This window comes from Salmo salar, unplaced genomic scaffold (genome assembly GCF_905237065.1).
Source record: "Salmo salar unplaced genomic scaffold, Ssal_v3.1, whole genome shotgun sequence".
NCBI classification, from domain to species: domain Eukaryota; kingdom Metazoa; phylum Chordata; class Actinopteri; order Salmoniformes; family Salmonidae; genus Salmo; species Salmo salar.
In genome coordinates, this window is record NW_025549275.1 from 1 (window position 1) to 22,165 (window position 22,165).

Below are 22,165 nucleotides of genomic sequence, written 5' to 3' on the forward strand. Positions count from 1 at the left end.
TAGAATAACGAAGCTGTCGCCAGACTATAGTTATCTATCACCCGGACATCCGAAGGGCTCCTGATGTTATTACAAAAATCTCCTTGAAACAGTCTCTTACAGATATAAACGAGCTTTCAGGGGCTCAATGCAGTTCAGCGACATAAAAAGGAGCTTCAGGCTCAATCGTTATGTTCCCTTGGTAAACCAAAATGAGTGTCCTTGCGATTCAAATCTACATTGAGTGTACAAAACACCAAAGGAACACCTTCCTTGATACACAAGAGAAACTGTTGAGCATGAAAACTCTAGCAGCGTTGCCAGTAGTTCTTGACACTTTCAAACAGTGCGCCTCTGGCACCTACTACCATACCCCATTTAAAAGGCACTTAAATATTTTTGTCTTGCCCATTCACCCTCTGAATGGAACTCATGCACACAATCCATGTCTCAATTCTCCAATTTGCTTAAAAATCCTTCTTAACCTGTCTCCTCCCTTTCATCTTTCACTGATTGACGGATTTAAGGTTAAAGGGGGCCGGTATTTTCACCGTCCAGATGAAAAGCGTGCCCAAAGTAAAACTTCCTGCGTGTTACTCAGGCCCAGAAGCTAGGGTATGCGTATGCATGGTGGTAGTGGATAGAACACACTCTAAAGTTTCACAAACTGTTAAAAATAATGTCTGTGAGATAACAGAACTGATTTGGTCAGGCGAAACCTACGAGCAACAATCCATCCAGGGGAAAACATTTTTGGAGGTCGTATTTTCTAATGCTTTGCTGGGAAACCTGATTTATTAGAGATTGGTGCAGTTCCTATGGCTTCCACTTAGATAGTCAACAGTCTTTAGAAATTGTTTGATGTTTTTCTTTTGAGAAATCAAGTAGTCCTATTCTTTCCATGTGTCACTCAGATGGACTCAAGTCTTTTGGTGCGAGTAAAAGGAGCGCCCACTCAATTTTTCTCCGAGTGCCAAAACAGTTTAACCAGTCTTAAATTGTATCGATTATTTACATTTCAGGGTACCTGAGGTTGGAAATGTTGTAGAACCAAGTTTACAGGTAACTTATTGAGATACCTTTATAGCTTCATATTGGGGCGAGTTGGAACGGTGTATTTTCTGAATCAAACGCGCCAAATAAATTGACATTTTGGGGATGCTAAAGAAGGAATTTATCGAACAAAACGACTATTCATTGTGTCACTGAGACATTTGGGATTACAAAAGATGAATAGATCTTCAAAGGTAAAGGCATTTATTATATCGCTATTTCTGACTTTACGTCGTAGACCTGCCTGGTTGAAAAATGGTTTTCCTTCTTTTTGTATGCGGGCGCTGTCCTCAGAAATCGCATGGTGTGCTTTCGCCGTAAAAAAGCCTTTTTGAAATCTGTCACAGCGGCTAGATTAACAAGAAGTTAAGCTTTTATTTTGATGTATTACACTTGTATTTAGATGAATGTTAAATATTTATAATATTTCTGTAGTTTGAATTTGCGCTCTGCAATTCACCGGATGTTGTCAATCGATCACGAGTGATTCGAGCTTAAGGGATCTCAAATGGACAATGATCCCGGCACACTTCCCAAAGCGTTGTGGCAAATATGCTTAAAGACAACAAAGTCAAGGTATTGGAGTGGCCATCACAAAGCCCTGACCTCAACCCTAGAGAATTTGTGGGCAGAACTGGAAAGAGTGTGTGCGGGAAAAGAGGTCTGCAAACCTGACTAAGTTGCACACCAGCTCTGTCATGAGGAATCGGCCAAAATTCACCCAATTTATTGTGGGAGGCTTGCGGAAGCCTACCCAAAACGTTTGACCCAAGTTGAACAATTTAAAGGCAATGCTACCAAAGACTAATTGAGTGTATGTAAACTTCTGAACCACACTGGGAATGTGATGAAAGAAGAATAAACTACTATTATTTTGACATTTACATTCTTAAAAAATAAAGTGGTGATCCTAGCTGACCTAAAACAGGGAATTTTACTAGAGATTAAATGTCAGCAATTGTGAAAAACTGAGTTTAAATGTATTTGGCTAAGGTGTGTGTAAACTTCTGACTTCAAATGTGTGTATATATATATATACTGCTCAAAAAAATAAAGGGAACACTTAAACAACACATCCTAGATCTGAATGAAAGAAATCATCTTATTAAATACCTTTTTCTTTACATAGTTGAATGTACTGACAACAAAATCACATAAAAATAATCAATGGAAATCCAATTTATCAACCCATGGAGGTCTGGATTTGGAGTCACACTCAAAATTAAAGTGGAAAACCACAATACAGGCTGATCCAACTTTGATGTAATGTCCTTAAAACAAGTCAAAATGAGGCTCAGTAGTGTGTGTGGCCTCACGTTGCCTGTATGACCTCCCTACAACGCCTGGGCATGCTCCTGATGAGGTGGCGGATGGTCTCCTGAGGGATCTCCTCCCAGACCTGGACTAAAGCATCCGCCAACTCCTGGACAGTCTGTGGTGCAACGTGGCGTTGGTGGATGGAGCGAGACATGATGTCCCAGATGGCTTGCTCAATTGGATTCAGGTCTGGGGAACAGGCGGGCCAGTCCATAGCATCAATGCCTTCCTCTTGCAGGAACTGCTGACACACTCCAGCCACATGAGGTCTAGCATTGTCTTGCATTAGAGGAACCCAGGGCCAACCGCACCAGCATATGGTCTCGCAAAGGGTCTGAGGATCTCATCTCGGTACCTAATGGCAGTCAGGCTACCTCTGGCGAGCACATGGAGGGCTGTGCGGCCCCCCAAAGAAATGCCACCCCACACCATGACTGACCCACCGCCAAACCGGTCATGCTGGAGGATGTTCCAGGCAGCAGAACGTTCTCCACGGTGTCTCCAGACTCTGTCACGTCTGTCACGTGCTCAGTGTGAACCTGCTTTCATCTGTGAAGAGCACAGGGTGCCAGTGGCGAATTTGCCAATCTTGGTGTTCTCTGGCAAATGCCAAACGTCCTGCACGGTGTTGGGCTGTAAGCACAACCCCCCACCTGTGGACGTCGGGCCCTCATACCACCCTCATGGAGTCTGTTTCTGACCGTTTGAGCAGACACATGCACATTTGTGGCCTGCTGGAGGTCATTTTGCAGGGCTCTGGCAGTGCTCCTCTGCTCCTCCTTGCACAAAGGTGGAGGTAGCGGTCCTGCTGCTGGGTTGTTGCCCTCCTACGGCCTTCTCCACGTCTCCTGATGTACTGGCCTGTCTCCTGGTAGCGCCTCCATGCTCTGGACACTACGCTGACAGACACAGCAAACCTTCTTGCCACAGCTCGCATTGATGTGCCATCCTGGATGAGCTGCACTACCTGAGCCACTTGTGTGGGTTGTAGACTCCGTCTCATGCTACCACTAGAGTGAAAACACCGCCAGCATTCAAAAGTGACCAAAACATCAGCCTGGAAGCATAGGAACTGAGAAGTGGTCTGTGGTCCCCACCTGCAGAACCACTCCTTTATTGGGGGTGTCTTGCTAATTGCCTATAATTTCCACCTGTTGTCTATTCCATTTGCACAACAGCATGTGAAATGTATTGTCAATCAGTGTTGCTTCCTAAGTGGACAGTTTGATTTCACAGAAGTGTGATTGACTTGGAGTTACATTGTGTTGTTTAAGTGTTCCCTTTATTTTTTGAGCAGTGTATATATACCCATTTGCGACCAAGTTTTAACTTCCTGACTGATGTCTTGAGATGTTGATTCAATATAGCCACATACTTTTCCCGCCTCATGATGCCATCTATTTTGTGAAGTGCACCAGTCCCTCCTGCAGCAAAGCACCCCCACAACATGATGCTGCCACCCCTGTCCTTCACGGTTGGGATGGTGTTCTTCGGCTTGCAAGCCTCCCCTTTTTCCTCCAAACACAACAATGGTCATTATGGCCAAACAGTTCTATTTTTGTTTCATCAGACCAGAGGACATTTCTCCAAAAAGTACGATCTTTGTCCCCATGTGCAGTTGTAAACTGTAGTCTGGCTTTTTTATGACGGTTTTGGAGCAGTGGCTTCTTCCTTGCTGAGCGGCCTTTCGGGTTATGTCGATATAGGACTCGTTTTACTGTGGATATAGATACTTTTGTACCTGTTTCCTCCAGCATCTTCACAAGGTCCTTTGCTGTTGTTCTGGGATTGATTTGCACTTTTCGCACCAAAGTACGTTCATCTCTAGGAGACAGAACGCGTCTCTTTCCTGAGCGGTATGATGGCTGCGTGGTCCCATGGTGTTTATACTTGCATACTATTGTTTTTACAGATGAACGTGGTACCTTCAGGCATTTGGAAATTGCTCCCAAGGATGAACCAGACTTGTGGAGGTCTACAATTTTTCTTCTGAGGTCTTTGCTGATTTCTTTTGATTTTCCCATGATGTCAAGCAAAGAGGCACTGAGTTTGAAGGTAGGCCTTCGAAATACATCTACAGGTACACCTCCAATTGACTCAAATTATGTCAATTAGCCTATCAGAAGATTCTAAAGCCATGACATCATTTTCTGGAATTTTCCAAGCTGTTTAAAGGCACAGTCAACTTAGTGTATGTAAACTTCTGAACCACTGGAATTGTGATACAGTGAATTATAAATGAAATAATCTGTCTGTAAACAATTGTTGGAAAAATTACTTGGGTCATGCACAAAGTAGATGTCCTAACTGACTTGCCAAAACTATAGTTTGTTAACAAGAAATTTGGGGAGTGATTGAAAAACGAGTTTTAATGAGTCCAGCCTAATTGTGTGTAAACTTCCGACTTCAACTGTATATATTCAAAAAGGTAGAAGTTTGTGATGCTATATATAACCCTCAAAAGGGGGAAGCATGTACATAAAAACAGATTAATGATATGGTTATAAGCATCATTTTGAGGATTATACATGTTTAAGATGTAACACATCACCTAATAGGTCAAAGTTAGCGATTTATTGACTAATGTCATTATTTTATCTAGAGTGGTTTATTTGAACACTCATGCCCATTGTGATTGATGAGTTTAGTTTGAATGTATATTGAGCGAGCTGAATTGGGATAAACACTTTGTTTTTCTTATACAATATATCTCTCTCAGCCCTGAGTGCTTTTGCTATGAAAAATGACTTGGGCTGCTGTCACGCCCTGACCATAGAGAGCCCTTGGTTCTCTGTGGTGTAATAGGTCAGGGCGTGACTAGGGGGTGATCTAGTATGTCTATTTCTATGTTGGTGCTAATATGGTGCCCAATTAGAGGCAGCTGTTTATCGTTGCCTCTGATTGGGGATCATATTAGGTAGCTATTTCCCCCACCTGTGTTTTGTGGGAGATTGATTGTTAGTGTGTTTGGGCACTACGTCCTCACGGTCTTTGTAAGTTTTGTTAGTTTGTTTTGTTAGTTTCACTTAAATAAATATGTGGAATTATACTCACGCTGCGCCTTGGTCCGATCATTTTCAAGAATGTGACAGCTGCATCCCAATGCACCCTGTTCCCTATGTAGTGCACCTTTTTTGACCAGAGCCCTATGGGGTAAAAAGGGTGCCATTTGGAACACAACCTTGAATTAAATAGCAGGTTGTAACTGATGTAATTTTAGTTGTGTGATGAGGCTGATGACCTCATCCTTGCGTTAATTCTCTCTATGCCCCCATTCTGGCTCTTTTATGCACACACCTATAATAACACACACACAATGCAATGATCCACTTCAATCACATATGGTATGTTATATCTTGTATCTTGCACACAAACACACACACACACACACACCTTGTGAGGACTTTTTGGGGATGAACAATTGATTTCCATTAAAAATCCTATTTTCCCTAACCGCTAACCCTGAAAGTAATCCCAAACCCTAAATGTAAACCTGAATCCTAATTCTAACTGTTAAGCCTAAAATACAATTTTTGCAAGTAAAGCAAAATGGCCTCACTTCTCTGAATTTTTGTTGGTTTACTATTCTTGTGAGGACTTTGGTACTTACAAGTATAATAAAATGTGTACACACGCACAGGTAGGCTAAACACGCTTTAGGCTATTTGTCTTCACCTCGCCCTTTGGGCAACCTAACCAAATCTTTGACCGGAAATCTAATTCTGTCTGGCGCTAGTCACTTCAGATATCACTGGTCCGGTGGCCCGATCCTGCCAAATTGTGTTGCATCAGGTCGAAGCAATAGGGATCAGTACCGTGGGGCAAACAGGGCGCGCGCGCCAACAAAAAAGACGTGACGAGGCAGCCTATGAGTTGTTACGCAACCACTGACCCACTAACACACATTCTAGAGGGGAGAGGGAGAGAAACTGGAGCAAGCGCCCAACATAACAGTCAGGACTCAATGCAAAAGGGGGAGACACTGCTTCTAGTAAGCTACAACCAGACAGACTGACCTCAGAGCAAGTAAGAGGAGCTAGAGCTGCTCCCGAACGCTTTTTAAAATTCTCTCAGACAACTGAAACATCTAGCTATTTGACCATTTCTGTTGAAAGAAATAGAGGATACGAGCCAACTTCAACTGCGGAAGGCGATTGCTTTGTGTCCGGCATTGTGCATTTTTGCTGGAGACACGTCACTTGTTCGTAAAAGGTGCGTTGGAGTCCTATTGATGTGCTTAATTCTGTGCGTAAATGTTCGATTGGTTTGAATGCTGGATAACGAATTATTTCGAATTTGATATTTGTTTAAAAGTGCAACACTTGCGGATTCAGATTCTCATTATGCTTTTAGGTATGGGTATTGTTCACATGCGGGCGACTCGCCCCTACCGGTAGACAGCCACTGTATGTGTGACTTTCAGTTATGTGTAGTCATTGTGGTTTATTTGAAACCAGTTCCCTTTCCCAATTATTCATTCATACTGTATATTCCTCAAGCTTAGCAAATTCTCTGTTTTAATCAAGGCATTGTATTGTAAAGTCTGGATGCTGTTGTAAAAGAAGCCGATTCACATTGCTCAATGCGCTCAATGTCAGGTCGGGCGTTTTTCCCTCATGGTATTTGTTCAATGGATGGGTAGTAAATCCACTGTGCAATAGATAGGAATATCAAACCGTTTTTGGGGTTGGCCTCTTGCTGTGAAGAGCATTGTCTGGAGTTATTGTAGTTTAAAACATGTTTTTTCTTTCTTTACTTAAAAATATTTGTTTCATATTTATTTAAATATTTGGTTTATTGACATGTTGCTAAATCTAAATAGCAGGTGTGTGACCTATATTTTATATATGAAGTTGTCATTAATAGCGTTGATACGTCTAATAATATACAGGTAGGTTAATTATAGGCAAAGTATACTGAAAACGAATAGAACATTTTTTTGTTATTTCAGTGCAATAAATGGTCTACTGGTGCAGGCAAGTTATTGATTTCGTTCCTATCGGTGACCTCCTTTTGTCGTGTTGTAAGTCAGACCCTCAGACATTCCATGTGCCTGGCGAGGATGTTCGGCCGCCTTTCTCTGGAACTTGGAACAAGAGTGATTACTAGATATAAGTTGCATTTGCCTCCATGCTATGCCATTAGTCATTTTATGTGATAAATATTTGGTCAAAATTAGATGTCATGGAATTTTGGCATAAAGGATAGTTATAATCATGTTATTACACATCTATAAGCAGTCCATAGAGTTTTTTTTAGTTGGGGGGGGGCTGAGGGGTGGTATGGCATATGACATAATAGCTATGCACTAGTAAGCTACGCAGTAGAATGAGAGGAGGAGAATGAATAGAATCATGGTCTTTCATAAGGGCTGGGGGAAAGTTTGCAGAATTAATTCATAGACAAAGATCTGCAAGCATGTGCCTTGATATTTAATAATTAGGAATATCACATGTATTTTTAATTTAAAAAAATGTAATCTAGAGGTATTTGTATTTGATTGACCTGTTGCAAAGTAAAAGCAGGTGTTGCCAATCAAGACTTGTGCCCTGAGGTTTTCACCGGCCATATGTTTAATGTTTATCACTAGCCTGTACATGATTTCCCATAGCCTAAGCAGATTGCTTTACAGTCATCTCCCAGTCAGTACAACTATATTTTCTATTTATATATTTCTTGCGAAATCTGTACTAAAACAAAACACTCAAATCCTATTTAGATGTAATTACACCAATTATATCAGGTGGTTTAATTCTGGTATTTTCCGGCAGTCTGTATAAAGTTGCTTGTTCCCATAGGATCTTAATGAGACTAGCTCTATTGCGTAATTAAAATAATAACCAAAAACAGGGCTTGTGTGTGTTGAGTTGTCCAACTCCAGGACATGATGCAATAGAGGGAAACCCCTCAGTCGGCAGAGCTGCAGTCACTGAGCTTTTTTAGGCTGCTGCCAGTTGGTCTGTTTACAGAACAGCCTTTCTTTCCCAATTTGAATATTGGTCAAACCAGTCTAACTCAGACTGGGGGAAAGCAGGATGTGTGGAAAGACCTAGAGCTACATTTTGGTCTACAACTCGGTTCACTGTAACATCAAACATAATCAGGAGGGCTTTTCTTTGACTTTGCCACACAGCCTCATTGACAGAATTCTTATTAAGTGTGTACCTGCCTGGTACAAGCTGGCCATATCTAAAAACACTAGAAGGCAAACGTTCTGAGGGTTCGTAGTACTTAGTTGACGCCACTCTTAGATTTAGCCTCTGTGGAATCTGAAGTAGCTGAACACTTTGGCTGCCCGATAGTGAAGTCACTTTTAGGGTACTTTAATCTAGGCTATAACCTTGAAGGATGCTTGGACTTACACCTAGCAAACAACACCCTCATTTTATTGCAAGTGAATGGAGAGCAGAAGTCCATGTTACAGTATTACAGATCTTTATGGGTAGGAAGTTGTAGAGGGATTAGAGATGTTTGGCACAGGTTTGGTGCCATCTATATTGGTCAATTGGACCGTATTGGCCTGTTCAAATGATGATAAGTACATCCTAAATGGACATTGATAAGGAACATTGAACATAAATAAAGTGCATTTCCCTAGTTGCAGATGGAAAAGAAGGGGGGCAGCCTAGTCCCCAAGACCATGTGACAGAGAGGACGATATGCTTAAATAGAACTCAGAGTTGACCTAGAAGGTCTCCCTAGATTCTAGGTGCCTTTTCTTAGAAGACAAAGCCAGAACCCAAAATGGAGGCGCCCTGACCGGCCTCTCCACCACATGTCCATTTATGTGGGTGGCTCATCATGTCTTGGAGATGGAGGGGAAAAGAGATGCTTTGCATTACTCAGTCTTGCCTTCGGGGGTCAAAGGTGGTGGTGAAATGCCTGAGAACGGCTTTGGCAGTGCTAACATTTCCCATCCGTCTTTAACATCTCCCCCCAGCTAAACTCGCTGGTGGTGAAATACTAGCTGTGAGTGAGTCATTCCTACAGCTTGATAATTGTGTGGGAAGCAAGGGAGATTCTGGCTTTTGAAAATCTTCAATGCTTTTTTCTTTGTATTATCCCTTTGGAATGATAATTTGGCTTTAGCATCCAGTATTTACTGCAATATTACAGAGAGAATTCAACCTCTAAAATGTACTCACCCTGACCTCCAGTGTGTAACCTGTAGGTGTGGCTAGTATTTCAGCATTAAGCAAGCTCTGCTTTGTAAACTTGTCACAATGACATTCAGAACACGAGCACATCAGCCCGGTCGCTCACAGCTCTATGAAATATGTTCTGTCGGATTTTGACATGGAACATGGGTGTGTGCCTTCTGACGTCAATATATATATATATATATTTCACAAATGCATGCTGTTTATCGTCTGCATAGAGATAGAGTAGCATAGAGACCCCTCCCGGTGTCAAATAGAGTATCCAGGAATTAATGTTGCGTATCAATCACCAGGGGTTTTATAATCCGATTTTGCGCTGCTGACGTAGGCTATTCAAGTTAAAAAAAATGTTTTTTTTTACATCGTACCGCAGTGTCTGTAAAATTCCTTTAATGTCGTGTCCACCAATTGAATTCATCTAAGCCTTTCTCGCCAGCCTTCCTCCCCAATACCCCTTCTCTATCGCTCTATTTTTAGAGCGCACTGTAATCCCTCCCCCTCTCCATTTTCCTCCCTCTCCAGCTCTATTTACCTATTTTATGGCACGCAGTCAAAGGCAGAGAGCAAGCTCTGTTCAAATCAAATCACGTTTTTTTGTCACATGCGCCGGATAGAACTTTACCATGAAATGCTTACTTATGAGCCCTTTCCCAACGATGCAGAGTAATAAAAAAAAAACACAAGGAATAAAATACACAAGAATGAAGCTATATACAGGGAGTACCAGTAGTATATCAATGAGGCAGATGAAAATGCGCAGCGCTCCGTTTTTAGGTCAGTGGGACACGGAATGGCGCTCTCTCTCTCTCCCTTCTTTTGATCGACGAGTGGAAACATTGTGACCTTCCTGACATTCTAGTTTTCAGTTTTCCCTCGCAACTTTGTTTTTAAAACATACTACACCCTCTAGTATTGTGTCTGGGTGAAAACCGAGACAGAGGAAGAGATGGCTCATCTGGTGGCTGTGGTGATTCTTTAGGGGAAAGAAAGAGCAGAGCAAAATAGGAGGGAATTCCTAGCTGTCTGTCTCTCACTGTGAAAAAAAGACAGAGAAAAGTGTCCTGGAAGGTGTAACCACTAAAACTATTATGCAAATGAGGAAATGAGGAAGGGAGCTGCCACTGTGAGAAAGATATACTGTAAACTAGTATTATTATGTAATAAAATGGTCATACTCTAGATTGTTATGATGAGGTTGAAGCTAGGTCAAGTTGTTATGATGAGGTTGAGACTAGATCTATATTGTTATGAGGTTGAGACTAGGTCAGGTTGTTATGACAAGGTTGAGACTAGGTCAGGTTGTTATGATGAGGTTTATACTAGGTCAGGTTGTTATGATGAGGTTGAGACTAGGTCAGGTTGTTATGATGAGGTTGATACCAGGTCAGGTTGTTATGACAAGGTTGATACCAGGTCAGGTTGTTATGACAAGGTTGAGACTAGGTCAGGTTGTTATGATGAGGTTGATACCAGGTCAGGTTGTTATGACAAGGTTGATACCAGGTCAGGTTGTTATGACAAGGTTGAGACTAGGTCAGGTTGTTATGATGAGGTTTATACTAGGTCAGGTTGTTATGATGAGGTTGAGACTAGATCTATATTGTTATGAGGTTGAGACTAGGTCAGGTTGTTATGATGAGGTTGAGACTAGATCTATATTGTTATGATGTGGTTGATACCAGGTCAGGTTGTTATGATGAGGTTGATACCAGGTCAGGTTGTTATGATGTGGTTGATACCAGGTCAGGTTGTTATGATGTGGTTGATACTAGGTCAGGTTGTTATGATGAGGCTGATACCAGGTCAGGTTGTTATGATGAGGTTGATACCAGGTCAGGTTGTTATGATGAGGTTGATACCAGGTCAGGTTGTTATGATGTGGTTGATACCAGGTCAGGTTGTTATGATGAGGTTGATACCAGGTCAGGTTGTTATGATGAGGTTGATACCAGGTCAGGTTGTTATGATGAGGCTGATACCAGGTCAGGTTGTTATGATGAGGCTGATACCAGGTCAGGTTGTTATGATGAGGCTGATACCAGGTCAGGTTGTTATGATGAGGTTGATACTAGGTCAGGTTGTTATGATGAGGTTGATACCAGGTCAGGTTGTTATGATGAGGTTGATACTAGGTCAGGTTGTTATGATGAGGTTTATACTAGGTCAGGTTGTTATGATGAGGTTGATACTAGGTCAGGTTGTTATGATGAGGTTTATACTAGGTCAGGTTGTGTAACCCAGACAAGCTCTAGAGCCAAATGAAGTGGCTAGAAAGTACTCTACTTGTACTGAGTTCAGTTAGTGTGTCAGTGACAGATGGAGTAGAGACAGCTTTAGATTAGATCCCAAAAATAAAACCAGACCTTATTTAGTCTTACTTGAGCTATTGTTAGATATAGTGGTGGTAGCCTGATAGTGGTAGCAAAGACCAGAAATGAACAGATTAAATACCTAACATTAGAAACAATATTGAATCTATAGAAAAAAGAGATAAGAAAACAATAACTGACCAAAAGCTTCTGTTACTGATCTACGGGTTTTCCTGTTTGACTCAAATTTGAATCAATAAGACAGCAACCAATCAGAACAGGCCATCATGATTACCTCAGCGTTCTGTTTGATCTGTTATCAGAATCACAAACGGCAACGGACTCTGTCAATGTTTTGACTGATGCAGTCTTGTTGGCTCAGGGAGTTGCTTCAGAAAAAAAGAATGAACTAGTAATTGTAACACAGTAATGACCTAGATAGATTATTACGTTGAATCCTCACAGATCTGTTTTTCTGGTGGAGAAATAGAAAATCTAGATAGGACACACAGTGCCCTGTTAAGTGATGCATAATGAATGTCTCTGAATCATCAGCGCAACAGATCTAGAATTAGCGCATTTACGTTATGTAACATCTATATGAGTCAACTGAACTGCGTATGCAGCAACACCACCGACCGATGTTGGTGACTTGTGAGAAAAGGGGATGTTGAGCAATGTTTCCCGTCGGTAGAGGCACAGAATGCACTCGATACATACTTGAATAACAAGTGATATGTCAGCTTCGGGACATCAGCCCACTGTTATGACACATAGACAGACTAAGTTAGTGATTTGCAGAGGTGTATTTCTTTGAGTTGACCTCTTTGATAGATTATTGCAGACAATTGTGCCATAAGAGACCAATGTGACCTTATAGCTACATTTACAAATATCCCACCTGGCAACTGATAAAGGTTATAGAGGGACATTATTAGAGGTCGATACATAGACGGTTTGCCCTCCTTCCCTTTCTCCCTCCCTGATTGCCCATCGCTCAGTAACTGCAGCCCTGGCACTAGGTCAGACTGGCCCTCTTATGTGATTGTTGGATGCAGCGCTGTTACACAACACTGTACAGAGAGAGCTTTAGACACTGCAGCTCAGAACCTCCCTTACCCACACCACCTGCCTATTTTTTATTTTATTTAACTAGGCAAGTCAGTTAAGAACAAATTCTTACTTGCAATGACAGCCTTCCGGGGAACTGCCTTGTTCAGGGGCAGAACGGAAGATTTTTACTGGCCCAATGCTCTAACCACTAGGCTACCTGCCGCCTAGCACCCTCTGAGCAGAGTTGACCTATATTCCTGTGAGTGGAGTGGAAAGGGTACCGGTCGTGCCGCTGCCCTACTCACCCTCCCTCTCTGTATACACCCAGGCTGGCCCACCCGCCTTCTCCTCCACAGAACTCCAATAAGGGTTACGTCTAGCAAAGTAAAGTCCTTTTGAGTATGAGGGATTGTGAAAGGTGATAAAAGGAATGTTCAGATTCAAATCCAAGATGAAACATTTCTTACATAATGTTATGATTATGTCATAGTAGCTCGTATACTTTCTGGGCACAAGCAAATGGTGACATGCCAGTGTATGAGTGATGGCAGATCCATTGCAGTTTGGATCAAGTGTCAAATTTGCAGTTATGAAGTCATGTGAACTCAAGAATACCCTGAACTAATCACATCATGAGTTTCTAGGCCTGTATGTTCTGTCTCGATCATCACCATTGTACAGTAACATTGAAAAACATTGAGTGCCTAATGTATGTCACAGTGGGAAGGCATAGTATTTATGGTAACTAATGAATGTTCTCTCTCTTATTCTTTCTCTTTCTATAGTGCGTTTCCTCGTGAGCGATCCCAGCCTACAAGAAAAAGTCTTCCAGTAGACCAACTGACCTACTTCACTTCTGCATCCTAGAGACTTCAACGATTATAGAAGAACCTACTGTGAAACTCAAATTTCACAAAACTTTGTCACATAATTTAACCAATGAGGTTCAGCCTTAGAGAAGCACAAATACCTCACCCGAGTTTTTCGCAGATCCTGCGACTTAAAGAGAAAGTTAATACAAATAAGTCCTCTCCCTTACCCCCATTTGGCCTTAATGCCAGATCACCAATCTGGTCAAAAGGACTCAACAATGGAAAGCCTGAATCTTCACTTTGCATCTCCCAACAACAACAACGACCTGGACATAGACACATACTCTAACTACAGCGAGAGCCTCCCGCCACTGTCTCCCAGACCCGGTGACGATGACGTCCCGCGCCGCCAGACCAAAGGTGGCTCAAAGAACAGCATGTCCAGCCGTCGCAAGCGGGAGTTCATCTCCGACGAAAGAAGGACGCTTCCTACTGGGAGAAGCGGCGCAAGAACAACGAGGCGGCCAAGCGTTCCAGAGAGAAGAGGAGGATGAACGACATGGTGCTGGAGAACCGTGTGATGGCGCTGAATGATGAGAACAGCCGCCTGAAGACGGAACTCCTGCAGCTGAAGCTTCGCCGGCCTCATCAGCACTGCTTCCTACATGGAGAAGAGCCAGCAGCTCTCCAACAGCGGAAATGGACAGTCCAGTGCTGGTAACCCCTACTTCTCCAGTAGCGGGTACTCCAGTGCCTGTGGTAACACTCTGCTGAACTCCGACTCGTCCGAAGCAGAACAGTCCACAAGAGGGGAACGCCACACCCCACTCCCAAAATACTCCCCAAGAGGATCCCTCTCCGACGGGTGCATGTCTGACGACTCCTCCAGCCCTGAGCCCATGGGCTATGAGATCAAGATGGAGTCCAACGACACTGACATGGATGCTGGTCTCCCCACTGGGATCTCCTTCAACGGTGGCCACCAACACAGGTCCCAAGAGGCCGACTGTGCCATGGACTTCCACCACAACCATCAGAACGACTACCGCCAGGAGTCTGCCAGCCCAGCACCCCAGCAGGTAGCGGCCCCAGCCCAGAGGAGTGTGATCCAGATGTACCGCTCCCCCAGCTCCTCCTATATGGAGAGCCAGAACCAGAGGCATGCAGAGGACATGGAACAACAACAGTCCCAGGTCCAACAAAGCAGACAGTCCGAGAACACAGAAACCATTACAGAGGAGGTCCAAAGGTACCGAGCCCGCAAGGAGCAGCAAAGACATCAGGAGACACAGAGAAGCCAGTACAGCTCTTATCAGACCCAAGATGACGGCCACAAGGAAGGATTCGCCCCAGAGCTCCTCCACCACAGTAGAGAAGAATGCAACAAGTCAAGCCACTCCTCCAACCAGCACCACATCAACAACACCTATCTCAGTACCCTGGATGAGGAGGAGCCCCCAGTGCTCACTTACGAGGCGGCCCCAGGGCCGGAGAGGACTACTACACAGAGTCCCACTCTGGGAAAGACACTTCGTCCAGTGATGGTGATCAAAGGAGCTCAGACAAAGAAGGTGGTTCCACTAGCGATGACGAGTCACCGTCATCTTCCGAGGTCGGAAGCTACAACCAGAGGGCGACATCACAGATGTCGGTGCCACAGAGTCAGAGGGGAGACGATCAGGCCACCTACCTGCCCCACAAGCTCCGCCTGAAATACAGAGCGCTGTCCAATCAGGGGAGGCGCCAAACAGAAGCCCCGCCTCCTCCACATCCCCTCCCCTCTCATCCCCAGCATCCCTACCTGGCCCTGCCTAGCAACCACCAACATGGCGGCCATAGCAATGGGGAAAACAAAGAGGCAGAGAACGAGTCAGAGTTCTGCTAGCAGAGGGAAGCAAGAGAAAGAGGTGTGGAAGGAATACTAAAAAGGAATCCAACGCAGGGAGGAAGAATAAGAGGTGTGAATAAGGGAGCACCAAAGACTCTTTGAGATACTGCGACCAACAACCAACCTCAGTTTTGCTTCATCATCAGGTGTCTCGCTCCTTTTCACCTACCACTATGCCAACAGACACTCCTCTTCGATGATGATGATAATAACAAGGACAGTCAAAGTGATGTTCACAATCACCACAGACAGATTCAAAAGACTTGGTTCACTGTGTCACCATGTTTTTATATGGACCCTTCCCTCACGCCATGCATTTATCCAATCCATGAACAATGATAATAATAGATCACTTATTGATTCAGCAAATGTGATGGAGTGAAAATAATGAGGGGAATGGAATAAATGGAACTCACATTTTGTTTCCTTCGGGAAAAGACAAACATCACATCACAATGGAAGGTTAGAATAAACGTTAAAATGTAAGGCTGTTTTCAGGCTCTGATTTGAACTCTCAAATGGCCAATTGCTTTGTGGGTGGTAAGGCATTCTGGGAACATTCCCATGACCAAAGAAACACGTCCAACCCCCCTGACAATGAGTTCCATTCTTCCTCCCCACCAACAAAACAGCTGTACCAGTTTCCGTTACTCCCTAAACACCTATCCCTGCTTTATGCAGAATAGGACACCCAATCATTTTTCAAGCACTTGGATTGTACATAACTGTGATATATAAAATGTACATATATTTAAATATATTTTACAAAGAAAAAAATGAAAAACAACAAAAAATAACAAGGAGAAATGGAAGTGGAAAAAGAAAAGTTATCAGTCTGTCCTTGTGAGAAAGTGTTTGTACAGTCCGTTCTCAATGTCAATGAAATGCCTGAAGTTGTTTTCTTAAATGTCTGTATGAACCACCGCTTTAAGAAACTCTTTCTTTTAGATTCCATGTCACTAGCAAATGCCTGGAGCAACCTACCGTCAATTGACCTTTTACTGACCTCTTACACATACATACAGAAAGCCCCTGTTAAGGCCAGTTATGAACATATCACAAGACTACACACAACACCTTTTGAACGGTGAAACCATGAATACAAAAGCACATTGCAATCCAGAGCTCAACAAATTCTCAATTCATTAGACTTACTGATCATAGGAATCAAGTAGTAATTGCACTTGAGAAGCAATGGGGAAACTACTCTCTTCTCACTCAAAGGTGCCTCTACTTTTCATAGGTCAAAAGAACCAATCCCCAATCTTGGCCTTTACATTGAGTTGCTTTATCAGCTGTGGATCATACAGGCTGTACTGGTTAAACGTCTCACATCCACGTGCCTGCCTACTGGCCGTTCTGTATAAATGTAAAGTTCTCGATCTCTCTTGGATACTGTTATTATTATTATTTTATTATTATTTTCTATTTTATTCAGTTCTTTTGGGGGGTTATTGTGTGTTTTTCCGTCCCCTTGTATCTTCCTAATTGTGATACTGTAATGTATGTATTTTACCCATGTCCCTATCCCTTGACATTTGTACTCTGTGATATTGTTCAACGTTTGTGGTTTGCCGGATGGTTAAGGAAATTGATTGTCCAGAAATGGGTAATGCAATGGTTATAATGACAACAACTCATTCTGATTGTTGAAAGATTGAAAACATTGAAAAATAAAAGGATGTTGAAAAAGACATTATAAATTAAAAGTATTGTTTCATGTGATTTTTATACTTTTGTTGCGCTCTTTCTGGTCTAATGTTGAAACATCATTCACACAAACACATGATAAAATGGTCATAAATGGAACACCACTGAAGTTGAGGGGGAAAAAATATATTTCAATCAAGTTGGCAGATGACTTATGCAGTTTAAAAGTAGACATATTATATGACATATAAAACATATACATGTAGAAAACACCCCAAAATATGATTTATTACAGGACACATCTAGGCACAGAACACACTGATCATTTCGACTCTGTCCTGTACTCCTATAAACACAGCTACAAATCTGCAACATAAATATCTTCAGTATTTGAGTGTTCCTCCCCTCTTCTCCTCTGTCCATTCCTCCCTTCGTCCAGTTCTGTACCGAACAAAACTTTTAAAACGAGGCCGTCAAAATCTACACAGATACAAACACAAATAGCTTCAGTATTCTAGTGTTCCCCATCTCCTCTCCTTCTTTCCTCTCCTTTCTCCCTCCCATCTTTCCTGGCAAAGAGGATTAATAGTAATGTGAGGAGCATCAGTGTGACACACAAGCACACTGTGTCCCAACGGCCAGAAATACACAAACACACACACACAAGCACACTGTGTCCCAACGGCCATGCTAGTTAGGGCACCGGAATCTAACATCCATGACGTAACCGTGGTGACCTACTTACTCATGTCATAAACTCTAAACTCCACCAACGGACACACACACAAGCCGCCGGGCAGCAGAGTCCTGAGTACAACACATAAACACACACTAAGCTACTACACACTCTCACACTCTAGTCAGTAATCACATAATGGGTGAGAGGCTTTTGCTCCTCAACATTTTGCAGAAAACTTTTGGGTTCAGTTTATATAATAGTGTTGCTACAGTGCATCATCTGTCTCTTGATAAACAAATATGCCTAACACAGTTATAATATAGTACACTATAGGCCCAGGCTTCCTGTTATGGAAATATCCACATAAACTAATTTGGCAATAGTATAAAGCTCATCTCTAAATAGATGAACCTTTTACTGCAGTAAATCAGGGTCACACCTAGTGTTTATTTTCTTGAAACAAAAGTATACACCTCACACACATGGTTATGGGCTTAAAAACAGAAGACACCTGTACCATGTCAGATATACAGTTGAAATGTATTACATTTAGAGTTTGCATCCCAATATTACTCATCACAGAAGACTGAAATAAAACAAAACCGTTTGACATAGAAACACCGGATTTTCGGTTGCTTTTAAAAAATAATGTTTATGAATTATGAAAAATATGAATAACATTCCACCCATGAGGCCACTAGGTCATTTGACTGCAGGAAAGGGCTACTACATGTAATTCACACATCTTACAAAGTGACATAATATATATTTTACAGTAGGTTTAGGCTGTTATGGAAATATCCACATAATCCATCTCATGAGAGAATAAACTAATTTGTCACCGTTTATATATCACTGCATCAGCTACAATATAAAGGTGTGTCTCTTTGTAAAGAAATACATCTACAGAATGAGGGGTGTCCACAGAGCCCTATAATCATGAGTTATTAATGTAAACTCATTGGTCTCAGGTCAGGTTATGCTGTACAAGGTGTGTCTCTTTGTAAAGAAATACATCTACAGAATGAGGGTGTCCACAGAGCCCTATAATCATGAGTTATTAATGTAAACTCATTGGTCTCAGGTCAGGTTATGTAACACCATAGATGCTATGCTGTACAAGGTATGTCTCTTGATAAAAACTAATATGTCTAGTAAAGTGCTACATATCTACACCTACTTATACACATACACCCTATATACTGTACAGTATATACACACCACACACACACACACATACATATATATATATATATATACACACACATATATATATATACACATATATATATATATACATACACATACATATATATATACACATATATATATATATATACATACACATACTATATATATATATATATATATATATATACTGCTCAAAAAAATAAAGGGAACACTTAAACAACACAATGTAACTCCAAGTCAATCACACTTCTGTGAAATCAAACTGTCCACTTAGGAAGCAACACTGATTGACAATAAATGTAACATGCTGTTGTGCAAATGGAATAGACAACAGGTGGAAATTATAGGCAATAAGCAAGACACCCCCAATAAAGGAGTGGTTCTGCAGGTGGAGACCACAGACCACTTCTCAGTTCCTATGCTTCCTGGCTGATGTTTTGGTCACTTTTGAATGCTGGCGGTGCTTTCACTCTAGTGGTAGCATGAGACGGAGTCTACAACCCACACAAGTGGCTCAGGTAGTGCAGCTCATCCAGGATGGCACATCAATGCGAGCTGTGGCAAGAAGGTTTGCTGTGTCTGTCAGCGTAGTGTCCAGAGCATGGAGGTGCTACCAGGAGACAGGCCAGTACATCAGGAGACGTGGAGGAGGCCGTAGGAGGGCAACAACCCAGCAGCAGGACCGCTACCTCCGCCTTTCTGCAAGGAGGGGCACTGCCAGAGCCCTGCAAAATGACCTCCAGCAGGCCACAAATGTGCATGTGTCTGCTCAAATGGTCAGAAACAGACTCCATGAGGGTGGTATGAGGGCCCGACGTCCACAGGTGGGGGTTGTGCTTACAGCCCAACATCGTGCAGGACGTTTGGCATTTGCCAGAGAACACCAAGATTGGCAAATTCGCCACTGGCGCCCTGTGCTCTTCACAGATGAAAGCAGGTTCACACTGAGCACGTGACAGACGTGACAGAGTCTGGAGACGCTGTGGAGAACGTTCTGCTGCCTGCAACATCCTCCAGCATGACCGGTTTGGCGGTGGGTCAGTCATGGTGTGGGGTGGCATTTCTTTGGGGGGCCGCACAGCCCTCCATGTGCTCGCCAGAGGTAGCCTGACAGCCATTAGGTACCGAGATGACATCCTCAGACCCTTTGTGAGACCATATGCTGGTGCGGTTGGCCCTGGGTTCCTCCTAATGCAAGACAATGCTAGACCTCATGTGGCTGGAGTGTGTCAGCAGTTCCTGCAAGAGGAAGGCATTGATGCTATGGACTGGCCCGCCCGTTCCCCAGACCTGAATCTAATTGAGCACATCTGGGACATCATGTCTCGCTCCATCCACCAACGCCACGTTGCACCACAGACTGTCCAGGAGTTGGCGGATGCTTTAGTCCAGGTCTGGGAGGAGATCCCTCAGGAGACCATCCGCCACCTCATCAGGAGCATGCACAGGCGTTGTAGGGAGGTCATACAGGCACGTGGAGGCCACACACACTACTGAGCCTCATTTTGACTTGTTTTAAGAACATTACATCAACGTTGGATCAGCCTGTAGTGTGGTTTTCCACAATTTTGAGTGTGACTCCAAATCCAGACCTCCATGGGTTGATAAATTGGATTTCCATTGATTATTTTTGTGTGATTTTGTTGTCAGCACATTCAACTATGTAAAGAAAAAAGTATTTAATAAGATTATTTCTTTCATTCAGATCTAGGAAGTGTTGTTTAAGTGTTCCCTTTATTTTTTTGAGCAGTGTATATATACACACATATATATATACAGTGGGGAGAACAAGTATTTGATACACTGACGATTTTGCAGGTTTTCCTACTTACAAAGCATGTAGAGGTCTGTAATTTTTATCATAGGTACACTTCAACTGTGAGAGATAGAATCTAAAACAAAAATCCAGAAAATCACATTGTATGATTTTTAAGTAATTCATTAGCATTTTATTGCATGACATAAGTATTTGATCACCTACCAACCAGTAAGAATTCCGGCTCTCACAGACCTGTTAGTTTTTCTTTAAGAAGCCCTCCTGTTCTCCACTCATTACCTGTATTAACTGCACCTGTTTGAACTCGTTACCTGTATAAAAGACACCTGTCCACACACTCAATCAAACAGACTCCAACCTCTCCACAATGGCCAAGGCCAGAGAGCTGTGTAAGGACATCAGGGATAGAATTGTAGACCTGCACAAGGCTGGGATGGGCTACAGGACAATAGGCAAGCAGCTTGGTGAGAAGGCAACAACTGTTGGCGCAATAATTAGAAAATGGAAGAAGTTCAAGATGACGGTCAATCACCCTCGGTCTGGGGCTCCATGCAAGATCTCACCTCGTGGGGCATCAATGATCATGAGGAAGGTGAGGGATCAGCCCAGAACTACACGGCAGGACCTGGTCAATGACCTGAAGAGAGCTGGGACCACAGTCTCAAAGAAAACCATTAGTAACACACTACCCGTCATGGATTAAAATCCTGCAGCACACGCAAGGTCCCCCTGCTCAAGCCAGCGCATGTCCAGGCCCGTCTGAAGTTTGCCAATGACCATCTGGATGATCCAGAGGAGGAATGGGAGAAGGTCATGTGGTCTGATGAGATAAAAATAGAGCTTTTTGGTCTAAACTCCACTCGCCGTGTTTGGAGGAAGAAGAAGGATGAGTACAACCCCAAGAACACCATCCCAACCGTGAAGCATGGAGGTGGAAAAATCATTCTTTGGGGATGCTTTTCTGCAAAGGGGACAGGACGACTGAACCGTATTGAGGGGAGGATGGATGGGGCCATGTATCGCGAGATCTTGGCCAACAACCTCCTTCCCTCAGTAAGAGCATTGAAGATGGGTCGTGGCTGGCTCTTCCAGCATGACAACGACCCAAAACACAAAGCCAGGGCAACTAAGGAGTGGCTCCGTAAGAAGCATGTCAAGGTCCTGGAGTGGCCTAGCCAGTCTCCAGACCTGAACCCAATAGAAAATCTTTGGAGGGAGCTGAGAGATCGTATTGCCCACCGACAGCCCCGAAACCTGAAGGATCTGGAGAAGGTCTGTATGGAGGAGTGGGCCAAAA

At 43.0% G+C, this 22,165-nt stretch overlaps 1 pseudogene; it reads left to right on the forward strand.

Moving 5' to 3' along the window:
* Window positions 1-6,515: 6,515 nt before the first annotated feature.
* Window positions 6,516-15,419, forward strand: LOC123736099 (uncharacterized; annotated as a pseudogene).
* The last annotated feature ends 6,746 nt before the right edge of the window (window positions 15,420-22,165 follow it).